Genomic DNA, 17,500 nt, shown 5'->3' on the forward strand with positions numbered 1-17,500 from the left:
GTGTGTTTCATAAGAAAATCTATTGCCTCACAATGATCTGATAAAACATTAAATTGATTATTCAATACTATTGATGTTGACATGAATGACCTTGACCCAACATCACTCTCTTCCCCACTGGAGTTAACTATGTGGTATTTGCTTTGCTCTGCACATTCTGAAAATTAGTCTGACCTTGCGAGGTCTGGTTTGACGACCCTGGCTCAGCGATATTCGAAGAAGTGTTTGTTTGCTTCGGACTCTGAACTGCATTGACATTTAGTTGTTTCTTCTTATTGTTAAAATGAGGATTTTTCTTTTTATTTCCATATGGAACTGACTGTGGAATTGACTGTGTATTTCTGGGATTCTGTTGTGTCTTACGCGAGTAACATTGATTGTACGAATGAGTCGAACTATTATGTATCGAACAGAATTTCGTTCTGCAGTCCGCGCTTAAGTGACCTTGAGGTTTGCTTTTATAACACGTCATTCCTTCTACTTGACTATTATTAACTCTGTTCACTGTTTGTGGCTTTGTTTCACTCTTTGCAAAAACTTGAGTTAACACGGGATCGAGATCTGGACACTTAGCCGTGTGTTTTTTTATCTGTTTATATACATCCAATTCCGTACTTGCAGGCGTTAACTTTTTATCAAAACACCGCACCAAAGCTTCAGGCAATATAAGTGTCATGCAAGTTAAATACATTAATCGTAAAAAATCTTTCACGGAGATGTTATCTCTAGTAACCCAAGTGGAATTACCTAAAGTATCCTGATATTCATTAAGCCTATCAGCTATGAGAGCTGCTCTCTCAATAACATTAAGCCGATTCATAGTGGCTTGATTAAGTGTATTTCTTAATGTTAATACTACATCCAAGGCTTCTTCACCCCGATAGACCCCGCGTAACCTAACTTTGAAATCATCCCAGGTAACTGCTTCTTGAAATGAAACACCTCTTAGATACGCACTTGCAGCCCCCTTAGAAAAATCTATAAAACTTTTAGCTTCTTGTAATTGTACAAAAGGGTCTACGATTTGTTTGGCATTTAAATGGGCATCGACGGATGAAATCCATGACTCCACATTTTGAGGCAAGAACCCATTAACCCGACCCTGAAAATGAAGGATTGCAGACCTGGCATTTACAAGCGTCACAATCGGGGTGGGGCTTACAGGGGGCGTCATGACTGCTGTATTTCTTTTCCTATCTCTTCGACCCCTTGCAATTCTATCAAAATATCTATATGAATACAGACGTCCACTGCGTAAACGCATAAGTACCCACTGACAAAGATTATAATAAAATTCCCCAAAACAATGCTACCAATCCCAAGACATTTCCCGAGAATTTCTGAAAGAAAACAGAACACAAAGATATTTCCCGAAAATTTCTGAAAGAAAAAGGAATTAGCACAAAGAGAGAAAAAATTCTAGATGAGAATTCGGAGTTGAACACAGTTTCCTTTAATGAAAGGAAATTAACAGATTAACAAACCACTCACCCCAGTAATAATCGACTAACGACTCGTGATAACTACTCTTCACTGCCCAAACTGAAATGAATTTGAAAATTCTACTTACCTTATATATGGTTCTGTGTGATGTCGTCACATCCTCTCTCTCTCTTGATGTTTGTTAGCCATGTTTCGTCCGAGTTTCCGTTGAATGTAGTGCTTCCTGGATATGTTTTGTAAGCGTTGAACGTCAGTCCTTGGGTTTCCTAGGATGTTGATTGAAGATCCAGTTCATCAGTTTGTATGTATAACATTCATCAAATGTTGTAGACTTCGATAGACTATGTTACTTAGTCAAAATTGTAGATTCATAACGTTGATTTCTTGAAGATCTTTCTCTGGTTTTTACAGCTTTATTTTTGATTTCTTGAATATCTTCCTCTAATTCTTAGAGTATTATTATTAATTTCTTGAAGATCTTTCTCTGATTCTTAGAGTTTAAGCGCTGCCACCGTTTATTAGTGTGCTACTGTTATTTACACACATTGAGTATGTGTTGTTTGAGATGTTGAGTCTTGAAATAAAGTTCATCATAGTAACTTTACAAATGGTTGATTCTGTAAAAACAACAGTGTTAAACATCTCCATCACAAGAGTGTAGCTGGTTTGGTCGGATGACCAATTCAGGTGAAGTATAGATATGAACTGCCTAAATTATCGATATCACAGATATCGTATGTTTAGTTGTCTCAGCATTTAAACACAATATGTAAACTTTACATTCGTCTCTCGGAAGACACCTGCATCCGGTGACGACACAATCTTTCACACGGTATGCATTTGTGTTGATGTTTCAGAAAAATGTTACATTGCCGAGGGATGCAAAATATATCCTGTTTATGATTTTATCTGACTACAGCAAATCTTGCGCTAGCATCTTCATCCACAATGACATATTACGTCATGTGTTTTAAACATGTAATAATTAACTATTTCATTTATTACACATATGTGCCTGAATATGATAATGTTATTACTAACACATGATGTTCCCTTATCATGATTAAACCATGAATGCCATTTTATTTCGAATTTACCATAAGGAAATTACTTTTCTAATAAGCTCTACTGCCTGGCCAAGGATTTGAAGCTTAGTGCCGATTAGAAATAAAGGTAAGCAGAAATTTTGGCCTAAATCTTCACTTTGACTTTGCATTTTCTAATTCTATTAACTCATCTCCACTATTATAGCTCCTTACAAGTATGCAATATTTGACTATTTCATGACAATTATATCACTAACACTCGTGATCATATATATATATATATATATATATATATATATATATATATATATATATATATATATATATATATATATATATATATATATATATATATATATATATATATATATATATATATATATATATATATATATATATATATCAAATTGGCCATAATTACTTTTACATACCTAACTCATTCTATGGGATCACAAACTAATGGGAAAATTATTTATATATCGAATACGTCTGCATGCCCAAACAAGTGAACCTAAGCTACGAATTAAAATAAAGATAAACAATCTGTAGTAGTTAGCAATCAGCTATAATTTTGGAGTCAGATTTATTTAAATTTTTATTAACATTCTTAGTTCGGAAAAAATAAATATGAAAGAGTCTAATATTCGGAATCATGTTTTATCTCTCTCTTAAGGTGATTAAAATTTTCCTAATGGCAAAGATGGGATAAAATACTGTTGAAAACCTGTAGAATAATGGAAAAAATTATTGATTACTACAGCTATTTAATGGTGCGGTAAACAAAACTAGAATATCATTGTTTTCAATTTCCCATGTAAAAAACGGGAACAATAAGACAACAAGAGCAAAGGATATACGTAATATGATAGGAGTTTCAGTTATCATGAACAATCATGAAAATGTAAGCCCAAATATATCAGAAGATTGTACCAACCGTGTGTCACACGATCGTACATAATTTATTTTTATATATTATGCTTGTATCTTCGCTCTTCCCTCGCACTAAAAAGAACCAGAATAAACATGTCTGCGTTTCGCCTCTTCAACATTGTCTGTCTTGTGAAAATGAGAATTCCTGTTGCCTTGGGCTTTTGTATATAAAGAGAGTGTTTTATAATAAATTAACTCAGTTGCTTTCATACTGTCTTTGAGTTCACAACCTTCTCTCTGGCCGTCACATTAGTTGATTCGCTCCCACTGCCTTCCACCCCCATCCCCCTCGCCCCTCCATCGTTGGTACAATGACGGATTCTAAAGAAATTGGCGCTGCGGCTGCCCCATTGAAACTTTCACCGTTCGCCAGCGGAGAGGCGTTTGCTTGGTTTCAGCGCGCAGAAGTCCAGTTTCGCATCAAGGGCGTGACTCGCTCAACCACCAAAGCAGATTATGTTCTCGCGGCGATACCCGAGGACACCTTCCTGGAAATATGCAACTGGCTTTGTGAACAAAGAGACACCCCAATAGCGTATGACGCCCTCAAAACATACCTTCTGCAGCAGTACTCGCCGTCGCCAGGCGCCCGTATAGCAAAGCTTTTTCAGCTCTCGCAACAACCGTTGGGGGACCAAAGGGCTTCGCTTGCCCCAGTATCGCTCGCCTTCAACCTGCCGCAGACGGCTCTCCTCGTGAGGTGAACCTACTTCGTGCCCTTTGGATACGCCGTTTACCCGGACCTATACTCGCTGCCATACCCGATGTCGATAGCTTACCCATAAAGGACTTGATGACCAAAGCCGGCGCACTTATGGACAGCCACTTCAAGACCTCCATCAACGCCTCCACCCCTGACGAAGAGGATGCCTATTCAACGTCCACCGAAGATGACAAGAATGCCGTAGGACATACACGCCTACCCTGTGACGTGCCGAAGTAGCGACAAAGCCGCCCACGACCCACCAATCGCTCGCGCCCCAACAAACGACTTCCACAGCCACTTACTACCTCCCCTCCGCCGCAGTTTTGCTACTACCACTTCAGATTCGGGGCAACCGCGAAGAAAAGTGCTGAGGATTGTAAGTGGCCAAAAAAAAAAATGTAAGTAGGCCATCGCTCATGGCGGTGGCCTCCCGTGTTTCTAATCTTTTCTTTTTACATGATGCAGGAACGGGCATGCGATTTTTGGTAGACACGGGTGCTTGTCGTTCTCTTTTGCCAAGGAAACTCTTCAAGACACGACGTAGTCTGTCTACATCTGCCGACGTCCGCTTGGTAGCTGCCAACGGATCTGTGATACCCACCTACGGTTACGAGAACCTTACATTATCGTTCATATACAGTAGATTCAATTGGAAGTTTCTCGTTGCTGATGTCACATTGCCAATCCTCGGTGCGGATTTCCTCTATCATTTCCACCTTCTGGTCGATGTCGCCCATCGACGATTGGTCAACGCAGGCTCGTACTTGTCGACACCTCTTCAACCTGCCCCCTCTAACCTTGTTCTCCACTTCAGCGCACTCACGGATGCCTACGCTCACCTCCTCACGTCGTACCCGGAAGTTTCCGTCCAGAACGTTCCTGCCAAGTCTTCGCTAAATTCAGACGTCTGGCACCGGAACGATTGGCAGCCGCCAAACAGACGTTCGCCAAAATGGAGGAAATGGGCCTTTGCCAAAAGGCCTCCAGCCCATGGTCGTCACCCTTATACATCGTTCTGAAGAAAGACAGCTACCTCCGTCCGTGCGGGGATTACAGGCTCTTGAACATGCAAACAGAACCGGATCACTACCCCCTCCCAAACATTGCCGATGTGACCTCCTACCTGCACAAAGCAAAGCTTTTCTCTATGCTCGACCTCCTGAAGGGGTATTATCAGGAGCCTATGAACACAGAAGACATCCACAAGACTGCCATCACCACTCCGTTTGGTACATACACCTTCAATTACTCCTGTTTTGGCCTTCGTAACGCTGGGGCCACGTTTCAACGTCTCATGGATGGCATCATAGGGGACCTCCCTTTCTGTGTATGTTATGTGGACGACATACTTGTGTTCTCCTCCTCAAAAGAGGAACACCTCAGTCATTTGCGCATCGGGCTCGACCGCCTGCAACAAAACGGCCTTGTAGTCCGATACCACAAGTGTACCTTTGGCGCCAATGAAGTGTCGTTCTTAGGGCACCGCATCACTCCTGAAGGAGTCCACCCCCTCCCTGAGAATGTAGCAGCCGTTCAGGACTTCCCTGTGCCCTCGACTGTCAAAGCTCTGCAGGAATTCTTGGGCATGATCAACTATTATCACCGTTTTATGCCAGCCATTGCAGCCACTCTTGCTTCCTTATACACTTCCCTCAAGGGCAAGCCAAAGGACCTGAAGTGGGGTCCTCTTCAAGATGCAGCCTTCTGCAATACAAAGAGGGCCCTATCAACTGCTGCAGCTCTCGCTTTTCTTATCCCACATGCCCCTCTCCTTCTATCCACTGATGCCAGCAACGTCGCTATTGGTGCAGTACTCGAGCAGGTGGTCAACGGCTCGCCCCGCCCATTGGCCTTCTTCAGCAGGAAACTGTCCAAGGCAGAATCGGGTTATTCTACCTTCAATCGAGAATTGCTGGCGGTGAACTTGGCTGTCCGTCACTTTCGTCATTTCTTAAAAGGTACGCCCTTCGTGATTTGCACAGACCACATGCCTCTGGTACACACCTTCACTCGACAGTCTGACGCCTGGTCCGCCCGTCAACGCCGACATCTCTCCGCCGTGGCTGAATACAATTGCACCCTTCAATACGTCCCTGGGAAAATGATGCCCTGTCAAGAAACACGTTGGCTGACGTTCAACTGGGATCGGATTACAACGCCCTGGCTGAAGCCCAATGACAGGATCCAGAGTATCAAGCATGTAGGACATCCTGCACGTCCTTCCGTTGGTAAGACTTTCCCCTCGAAGACTCCAACACCACCCTCCTCTGTGACGTTAGTACTGGTAGACCGCGACCTTGGATTCCTGCTCTCATGCGACGGCAGGTGCTTGATTTCATTCACGGCCTTTCACATCCCTCGTGCCGTTCTACTGCACAGCTGCTGAAGGCAAAGTTCATTTGGCACTTCATTTCTAAAGATGCTTAGGTTTGGCTCCGAGCCTGTACTTCTTGCCAAACTTCCAAAGTACATCGACACACGGATTCAGGAGTTGGCACCTTTCCTCAACCTCAGCGTCGTTTCACACACATTCACGTCGACGTTGTAGGCCCCCTACCCACATCACAAGGACATCATTACCTGTTTACCATCATCGACCACTCCACTCGTTGGCCTGAAGCCATTCCCATGGAAATTGCAACGTCCGCTTCATGTATATCTGCTTTACTCTCTGGATGGATTGCAAGATTTGGTATCCCTGAGCAAATTACTTCTGACAGGGGAACCACTTTCACCTCTCAATTGTGGACATCATTAGCGAATCTCCTGGGCATCACCCTACATCAGACAAAGGCCTAAAACCCCGCTGCCAATTGAATGGTTAAACGTTTTCATCGCACTCTCAAAGCAGCTTTGATGTCCCGCTGTAAGGATTGCAACTGGTTTACTCAGCTTCCCTGGGTCCTCTTGGGACTAAGGACCATTCCCAAAGATGCCCTCGACGTCTCGGCAGCTGAAATGGTGTATGGCAACCTGTTGGTCGTCCTTGCCGAATTTTTTCCTTCTAAAACCTCCTCCAACGATCTCCAGCGCATACTCCGTCGTGGGAAAATTTACTCCATGCCGCCAGACTTACAAGCCCCCAGCAAAACATCAAATACCAACAGACTTGCACACTACAACGCACGTTTTCCTGCGCAGTGACACTACCAAGCCACCGCTAACGCCCCCTTACACAGGCCGTTTCCTTGTGATCCAACGCAGTCCTAAAGCATTCCTACTAAACATTCGTGGCAAGGAAGACTGAGTCTCCTTTGATCGTCTAAAACCTGCTTATCTCCTGCCAGATGACCCGCCTACAGTCCGCCTCTCTAGATCAGGGCGCCCTATTTAACATGTGCAGTATGTCATTTTTAGGGGGGAGCCATGTACCAACCGTGTGTCACACAATTGTACATAATTCCTTTTGTATATATTATGCTCATATCTTAGCTCTTCCCTCACACTAAAAAGAACCAGAACAAACATGTCTGCGTGTCGCCTATGTAACATTGTCATTCTCTCGAACATGTAATTTCCTGTTGCCTTGAGGTTTTGTATATAAAGGAGAGAGTTCCATAATAAATTAACTCAGTTGTTTTCACACTGCCTTTGAGTTCACAACCTTTCTCTCGGCACCGTCACATTTGTCACAATCGCTTGCCATTTATTCCTATTTCTAGCACGCTCTCTTGTCTCTCTCATATCTATCCTCCTATCACCCAGGGCTTTCTTCACTCCATCCTAACCCAAACCTTGGCCTTCCTCTTGAACTTTTCCCATCAACTCTTGCATTTCTCAACTTCTTTAGCAGACAGCTATTTTCCATTCTCTCAAAATGGCCAAACCACCTCAACACATTCATATCCACTCTAGCTGCTAATTCATTTCTTACACCCATTCTCACCCTCACTAGTTCGTTCCTAACCCTATCTACTCGAGATACACCAACCGGTATTCCTTAGACACTTCATCTCAAACACATACAATTTCTGTCTCTCTGTCACAACTCCGATCCATACATCACAGGTGGTACAATTACTTTCTCATACAAAACTCCCTATATATTCACGCCTAACCCTCTATTACTTACTACTCCCTTAACTGTCCCCTTCACTTTGCATCCTTCATTTACTCTCTGACCTACATCTGCTTTCACTCCACCATTTGCTTCAACAACTGACCCAAAGTACTTAAACTGATCCACAGCCTCAAGTAACACTCCATTCAACATGACATTCAACCTTGTACTACCTTCCCTTCTCGTACATCTCCTAACTTTACTTTTACCCACATTAACTCTATATCATTCTCTCACACACACTTCCAAATTCTGTCACTAATCAGCCAAGCTTCTCTTCCTCGTCTGCAACCAGTACAGTATCATCCGCAAACAACAACTGATTTACTTGCCAATCATGGTCATTTTTGTCTACCTGTTTCAATCCTTGTCCAAGCACTCGAGCATTCACCTCTCTCAAGACTCCATAAGCATACAAGTTAAACAACCACAGCGACATCACACACCCCTGTCTTAGCCCCACTCTCACCGGAAACCAATCACTCACTTCATTTCCTATCCTAACATATGCTTCATTACCTTTGTAGAAACTTGCAAATGCTTGCAACAACCTTCCACCAACTCCATATTACCTCATCACATTCCACATTGCTTCCCTATCTACACTATCATACGTTTTCTCCAGATCCATAAACGCAACGTACACCTCCTAGCCTCTTGCTAAATATTTCTCGCATATCTGCCTACCTCTTCTAAAACCATGCTGTACTTCTAAGATTGCATTCTCTATTTTATCCTTAATCCTATTAATCAGTACTCTATCATACATGTTTCCAACTACACTCAACAATATAATACCTCTTGAATTACAATACTCGTGCACATCTCATTTACCCTTATATATTGGTGCAATACATGCACAAACCCAATCTACTTGTAGCATTGACAACACAAAACACATATTAAACAATATCACCAACCATTAAAATACAGTCACACACCCTTCCTTCAACATCTCAGCTCTCACACTATCCATAACAGATGCTTTTCCTACTCTCGTTTCCTTTAGTGGTCCCCTCACTTCCTCTCTTGAAATCTCTCTCTCATTCTCATCTCCCATCAACGGCACCTCAACACATACAACAGCAATTATATCTGCCTCCCTATTATCCTCAATATTCAGAAAACTTTCAAAATATTCCGCCTACCTTTTCCTTGCCTCCTCTCCTTTTAACAACTTTCCATTTCCATCTTTCACTGTCTCTTCAATTCTTGAGCCAGCCTTCCTTACTCTCTTCACTTCTTTCCAAAACTTCTTATTCTCTTCCTATGAATGACCCAATCCCTGACCCCACCTCAGGTCAGCCGCCGTCTTTGCCTCACTTACCTTGTGCTTTACTTCCACATTTTTCTCTCTATATCTTTCATACTTCTCTATACTATTATTCTGCAGCCATTCTTTCAAATCCCTCTTCTTCTCTGTCACTTTTACCTTCACTCCTTCATTCCAACATTCACTGCCCTTTCTCATGCTGCCTCCAACAAACATCTTGCCACACACATCACTTGGAATCCCAACAAAATTTTCACCTAATAACTTCCACTCCTCCTCTCAATTACAGGTTTCTGTTACTTTTACTTCATCAAATGTCATTTTCAATCTTTCTTGATATTTATTTTTAACCCCCGGTTTTTTCAGCTCTTCCTCACTCTTTTGCGACTACTAGTTTTCCTTCCACCAAAATATGATCAGATATATAGTTAGCCATACCCCTAAACTACTCTCATTTTCACCTGGTACGCCATAGTTCCTAACGACACCTCCCTCTCTAGCGCCCTATCTAGCATTTAAGTCACCCATGACAACTATATAGTTCCTTCTACCCAGTCCTTCTAAACACGTGGTTAAATCTTTCCAGAACTCATTCCTCTCTTTTCCACTTTTCTCACAAGTTACCACATACGCAATGACAATAGCCTAACATTCCCTACCCAACCTAACCCTTACCCACGTCAACCTAAATGATATCTGCTTACATCCCACTATTTTACCTGTCATCCATTCACTAAGCAATAAAGCCAAACCCTCTCTTGCTCTACCACTTTCAATCCCAGACACTCTACCAGATATTTCACCAAACATCACTTCCCTTTTATATTTGTCTCACACAAGGCTATATATATATATATATATATATATATATATATATATATATATATATGTATTATATATATATATATATATATATATATATATATATACATATATATATATATATATATATGTGTATATTATATATATATATATATATATATATATATATGTGAACCTTTATGAGGATGGTGACACCAACGGTTTGACGGCTTTTAGCAGGTGCATTTCTGCCGCCTGTTTTTCTTGTGTGTTCTCTTCTGCGGTACGGAGCGCTGACTTAGGAATCCCGGCTTCAAGGTGGACTCAGGAGAGACACCAACGTCAACGCATCCTTGCCATACCATGATGCGGGAGCTTTGGAGCTCGTGATGACATATAGGGAGGCAGTGATCAGGAAGGAGATATTATTCACCTTTTTGGGGCGTTGGGATCCCATTTCCCTCCCTTTTGATGAGGAGTCCTGCTGAGCTGAACTCCCTACGGTAGCTGAGTGTTTGTGATGTCGGTACCTTGGTTGGAGTAGGAGGTTAATTTATCCAGCCCAACCAAAAGAGTCGTAGAATATATATATATATATATATATATATAAATATATATATATATATATATACACACACTCATATATATATATATATATATATATATATGTGTTTTATGTGTTTTGAGAGGGTGGCGTTTCACATTTGAGGAATTTTATCAATTGTTGTTAATTTTTAATTGTTATTCGTTAAGTGTTAGTTGTTAATAGATAGTTGTAAGTTGGTAATTCAAATTGTTAGGTAGTCACAAGGTTCACTGTTCTAAAAATTGTTGTTGATAAATATTGTTAAGTTTTCCCAAGTGTTTTCATTTCCGCTGACCATTTTACACTTGCTATTTTTGCAAACACTGACCTCTCTTATCGTGCAATAAGAACTTGCACTATGGCCCGACAAGTGTCATAACATATTTGGCGACCATGACAGGATCGACAGCTCAGGGTATCGGGTATTTTAGTCGGTGGAGAAACGCTTGGGTAGAGTCTTCAACATTTATTATTTTTTTGTTTTAGTGTTACCTTTCTCCCCCAAGTTTTTTCTTTGTTTTATGAGTTGGAGGGATTTTTTTTTATCCAGCTGAGTTTTTCGGGTCAGATGATTGTAATAAGTATTTGCCCTTGCTAGTTAAGAAACAATTAGTTGAGTGTGCTAATTGGTTGGATGTTCCGTGGAAGACGACGGACACCATAGCAAAGATATTGGTATTAGTTAGGGCTAAAATTACACAGGAGGTAGCTGAAGCTGAACATTCAGAAAGGGAAAGTGAGATAATTGGTGATAATGAGGAGAGGTTGAGTGAGGGTTTAGAGGAGGACAAAGTAAGTATGAGGGCTGGTATAACTCTGTTTGAGGATCCTCCTGTCGTAGGTACCATTTACGAGGGTCCAGCAAATTTTCCCCAGGGTCTGGATAATGTGTCCTCTAATCCGTTCTTGGACCACCCTGATTCTGTACCCCTCAAATCTCTGGCCCCTGTTAATGCGTTGGGTGACTCCAAGGAAGAGAAGGCATACAACCTTATTTGTAACTGCATAGAGTGGCAAAAATTGGAGTTTGAGGAGAACAAGCAGGTAAGGCGTCTTGAGTTGGAGATGGTGAAATTAAATATAGAGATTGCTAGGTTAAAGGTGGCCAATTTGATGAGTTCCCCTAAAAATACATTCCAGGATCGGTTTAATATAGGTGCTGCACTAAAATTGGTGCCAGTGTTTGATGAAAAGGATGTCCCTGAGTTCTTCAAGGCATTTGAGCATGTGGCCTCCCGATTGTCTTGGTCCGCAGAAATGTGGACTGTATTAATACAGTGTAGGTTAGTGGGTAAGGCAATGGGGCTGTATAATATTAGCCTTGGAGGAGGGAGCAGCTCGGGATTACCCGAAGGTAAAAGCCTTAATTTAAAAATCTTACGACTTGGTCCCTGAGGCGTACCGCCTCCGGTTTCACAACTATATGAAACACAATGCGCAGTCTTTTGTGGAGTTTGCGCGTGTCAAGGAGGAACAGTTTGACGACTGGCTGAAAAGTCGTCGGATAGTCACTTTCGCTGCGTTATGTGAACTGTTGCTCCTTGAGGAGTTTAAGAAGGCGTGTAGCAGGGAGTTGAGAGTTCACCTGGAGGAGGTAAAAAGGGTGAAATTGAGTAGTGCCGTTCAGTTACCGGATGAATCTGTATTGATTCACCGTTCAGGTAGCGGTAGTTTTAATTATAAGACTTTAGATAATCGAACATCTTGCTCCCCTAATGGTGGTAGGGGAAGGGAAACCTCCCCGTCGACTCCCCATATCCTAAAGAATGGTAATACAAAATTCCACTTCTTCCAGGGGAATTGCTCCCAACTTTTCTGAGATCACAATCCTCCTGGTTGTCATTGGCATGTCTTCGGCATACCTCCAAGGATTGGCATCCGAGCACAAAGGAAGATCCTTCACGCTGAGCCGCTTCTGGGGCCCACATGATGCTGCAAGTCTACGTATCTCCAGTTTCATTGCAGCTTCCCTCTCATCATTCTTCCTTTGAATTTGTTGAGTCATCTCAACAATGGAAGAAAGAGTCCTTCCCAGTTCATCTGGGATAGCAGACGATGTAGAAGGAACAGGTTCTGGGTCCGGAACCGATGTAACCGAGACTTCGTCGATTTCTTGCTCTTCTACTTGAGGAGCCTGGAACAGCTCCTCCTCCGAACCTTCTCCTAGAAGGTCCTTCTCAGTAGACTCTGACACCTCTGACATCCTATCGTCCAATTGGATGTCTTGAAGGGCGGCCGAAACATTAGAATCTACCGGATTCTGGGCTGTTGGTATCTCCACCTGAGGCTGGGGGATGACTGCATCAGCCGATGCTTTAGGGAAAAGGTAGGCCCTCATCTTCTCATTTGGAAGGTATGGACCTGAGGTGTTTTTCTGAAAACCCCTCACCCAGGATCGTAACGTTTCCCTGGCAGCATCCCTTGACTCCGTTGACTTAGGGTTGTCAAAAGCCTCGGTAATCAGGTTAGAACAAACTTTACAAACCTGAGGGTCCCAATAGCGGAGATCACCCCTGGAGGCTGCGCATGCTGCGTGACTCCTGCAATATTGATGTCCACAGAAGTTCTTACTGTGGACATTACAGAACACACTCCCGCACTTCGGATGGTCCTCCTATAAAGAGAAGAAAAATCCAAGAGTATCATGTGAAGGCTTCCACTTATATTGAGACATTTAGATTATATAAAAAGCTATAAAAGAAAGAAGGAAAGACACATACTTGTATTTCCTGCCCAGTCAATTGCTGAAACCTCCCAAAATATTAAAACTAAGGTTAATTCTATTCTAGAATACCTTATGTAATTTCCAAAACAGAAATTTAAGGTGTAGTTCACACCTTGATATTAAGTTTTAACATACGGGATAGAAAGAATACAGAAAGAAATTACTTTCTATATATTGTACGGTCTCAACAAAAGGCTGTACAAGATAACATCAAGTATGATGAAGAACTTTAATTTTATCACAAGCTCTGTACAGCAGTTTCTGCTAATGTAGTGTGTACTACACTATAAATACAGCAACTACTGTACATCGCATGCTGTTGTGCCAGCTAGCACGCGCCGGTACGTCCCGGCGTGCACCTGCACGTGCCGGCGTGCACCTGCACGTGCCGGCCAGCATCCACCCCTGTATAGGCAGCAGCCCACTGATTCGCGACTGTGTACCGGCCTGCAATCATTGCCAGCCGACGGCTGAAAACACTAATACCCGGCTGCCGGTCGCTAATCGTAGTGGCCAGCAGATTCGGGCTGTGTTTCCACTGCCGGCAGGCAAAGGTAATAAAACCCATGCCTGCCGACAGTAGCCCAGAACCAGAGAACCTCTATCTGCCCGGCTGTCGGCTGTTAAGCCGGCAGCCCGGTTAGGGATGCAACACAATAGTCAGAGAAACAGTATGGATGTGAGGTTATAAGGCGGCATTGCCATATGACCTTCCATCCAGTAAGAGTAAACTTATGGAAGGGGAGAATGTAGCATTCAGGCTTCCAAAGAATTCATAGCCTGCCGGGCTCTACCGGCAGACATAGAAGGGAGACCAAGGGAGGTCTGGGATTTACTCTGCAAAGAATAAAGGGTCTCTGCCGGCCGACACGTAGTGCCAGTCGGCAGAGAGCTGAGCCTGTCCTCCATCCTAACCTATACTAGGTATGGAAGTAGGACTGCGGCCAAAAGAAAATAAAGAAACAGAGGTGAGGAAGGGTTAAGGGTCCTATAGACTTCGTTCTAGCGAGAGACACACTCAGCAGTTAGGGAAGGCCATCCTAAACAAGAGTTGTCTATTAGGGAGGAATACTGGCAATACTTGCTATCCTCCTCCGAACCAGAAAAGAGTTAAGTGAAGCTATTTCGCCGGGCAACAGAGAAAACTCATATTCCAGCCCGAGAAAAACAACACAGGACAGTCTGCTGGGCCACTAGAGAAAGGAATCATCTCTTACAGAATCCATCCAACATGGACTAGGGAAGTAAAGCTTCCTGTGTCTGCTCCTAACCTAGCAAAGGAGACTCATTCTCTATGCTAAGAAGAAGCAGACCACAGACTAGAAACTCTGATGTTCTGCCTTAACCCAAAAAACAGTCATTCTGATTATCAGGTCAGGACAGACATATCCTAAAATAGTTATACCTGAATTATTATACAGATAGAACCACTAGGATTAAGCCAAAGGCTTACAAAGGGAGAGAGGGATTGAACTTAGCCTCCAGAGGAGAAAAGAACAATCGGGGATGTGCAAAAGTATAAAACTGTACCTAGAATACTAGACTTGGTAAGATGAGAATCGATTACCTAAATCACCGAAACTCTCTCGTATACAATATCGGAAAAAACATTCAACAATATCTTACACGTATAAAATATTTGCTTATAGCTACAAGAATATAACACTCGGAAAACTTATATCATGCATGAAGGTACTAGTGCCAGACGTCTAGGCTACGAAGCCTCGCGAAGGGCAAGATCGGTACCTCGACCCGTGTAGAAATCACTGAGCTAAAAACTGTCGGTATAATATAAGCATTCCTAGAGGAGCTAAATAGCTAAATCATTAAAGCGTAACAAACCGGGAGCGTCGCTCCAGCTAACTAAATGACCCATAAGAGTGAGCGATAGCATCCAGGATGCCTCCGGTAAGCAACAGCTCTTCTTTATGTTGAAATCACTTGTGATTTAATTCAAAACACCAAGGGCTTACATTTATACATAATAAAGATGATACTCAACTTCCTAGAGGCAGAAGAGGCCGAAGAAGTCATCAAAATGTTGAATTAAATCCAAAATAACGAGAGAACACAAGGGAAAACACCGAGTAGTAGAGCTACACGAAAAGAGATAAAGAGGGCACTACCGCCTTCATCAGATAAACACTGGAAACGGAATAGGAGAGATGCCTTATGAGCGGCTCTCTTTTCATTCTCGTTTCAGATTCTTGTCACTGTACCCCCTCGAAGCGTTAATACTCTTTGAGGTGAAGATAGCTATGTGAAGTGTCAAAAATACGTCCTCTGATATTATGCGATATCCCTGTGAGATTATTTAGGGATATTTGCTCTAGGAGTTAGAATTTTGGATACCTTAAGGTAAAATTCTTTGAGAATATCACTGTAGGCAAATATACCCTAGAAAGCTACCTAATAGGAACTTCCATCATGATGACATGGCCTGAGCCCAAATATATATATATATATATATATATATATAAATATATATATATATATATATATATATATATGTATTTATATAGGTATATATATACTGTATTTATATGTATATATATGTATATATATCATATATTTATATATATATATATATATATATGTATATATATATATATATATATATATATATATATATACATATATATATGCAACTTCTTTACTGCATACACAACTCAAGTTCATAGCTCGAGTGTTCAACACGAAAATGCTGCTGCAAACTACTGCACTAAACTTTGTTTGGACCAAATATACAAGTGGCATTTACAACTGGGATTATCACGTGCTGAAAAATGTTATTTCCTAATAACTGAATAAAGAGAAGGTGTTTTCTTGATGGGAATATCTCACAAATGTTCTCCGGAGGGAGCGTGGTTTAATCACACTTACTCACTCAGGGTCCCTTTCAACCAAATGTTTTATGCTAATACTATTAGTGAATACATGTCACGGAATAGCATCCCTTCAATTAAGAGAGAAGGGACCTTTCATATGGACAGATATAAAGCTCTTTTTTTTTATTTCTTATATTCATTATCATATGTTTTCGGAAAAGAATGTCAAATTTCTCCTTCATTTTCCATAATTTCTGCTTAAATAATCCACAGAAATATATTTCAGGAAGCAACAATATGCAAATAAAAGAGGAGAGGAGAGAGAGAGAGAGAGAGAGAGAGAGAGAGAGAGAGACAGACAGAGGTTTCCCGTATATTATTATTACTATGTCCTAGGAAATATATATATATATATATATATATATATAGGTCATGCTTAGTGACATTGCCAGACGTATAATTATTCAGTCTCTCCCCGTCCCTTGAGTAAGTGGTAGTGGGAGCCGTCATGCCCTGGTGAGAGGCGATACACAAAAAGGTAGACTTGGAAAACACAATCTCCAACAAATTACCGAAACTACCGTGTTGTAGTTAGGAAAGCGGGAATGTGAAGGGTTCTATATGAGTGTGTGTGTGTGTGTGTGTGTGTGTGTGTGTGTATGTGCAGAAGCATATCTATGTAAACATATAGCCGTCATTTTTGACGGGTTGCGTACACTCTTTAATAATATATATTCCTAGAAAAATATTTTTTTGTTTTTCTTTAAACGGTTTTCAGAGTTAAGGTGATAATATACTGCATTTAAAGATCCAGAAACGGAAACGTTTCTGCGACTATTTTGTCGGGAAATTATATGGTGGGAATGTTTAGGATACGTTTACTAATGATAATTCACGGGTGAGTGATACCTTTCCGACCCAAAAAACGTAAAAGATGACGCCTGGAAAGACATTGTTTGAATCTCGTGAACTGAAATAAAGATTTTTTTTTTAAAGATAATATTACCGAGATGAGAAGAAGTTTATTAGGAAAAAATACATAATAAAAGATACTTGAAGAGAGAGAGAGAGAGAGAGAGAGAGAGAGAGAGAGAGAGAGAAG

The sequence above is a fragment of the Palaemon carinicauda genome, chromosome 25 (assembly GCF_036898095.1).
Source record: "Palaemon carinicauda isolate YSFRI2023 chromosome 25, ASM3689809v2, whole genome shotgun sequence".
NCBI lineage: Eukaryota > Metazoa > Arthropoda > Malacostraca > Decapoda > Palaemonidae > Palaemon > Palaemon carinicauda.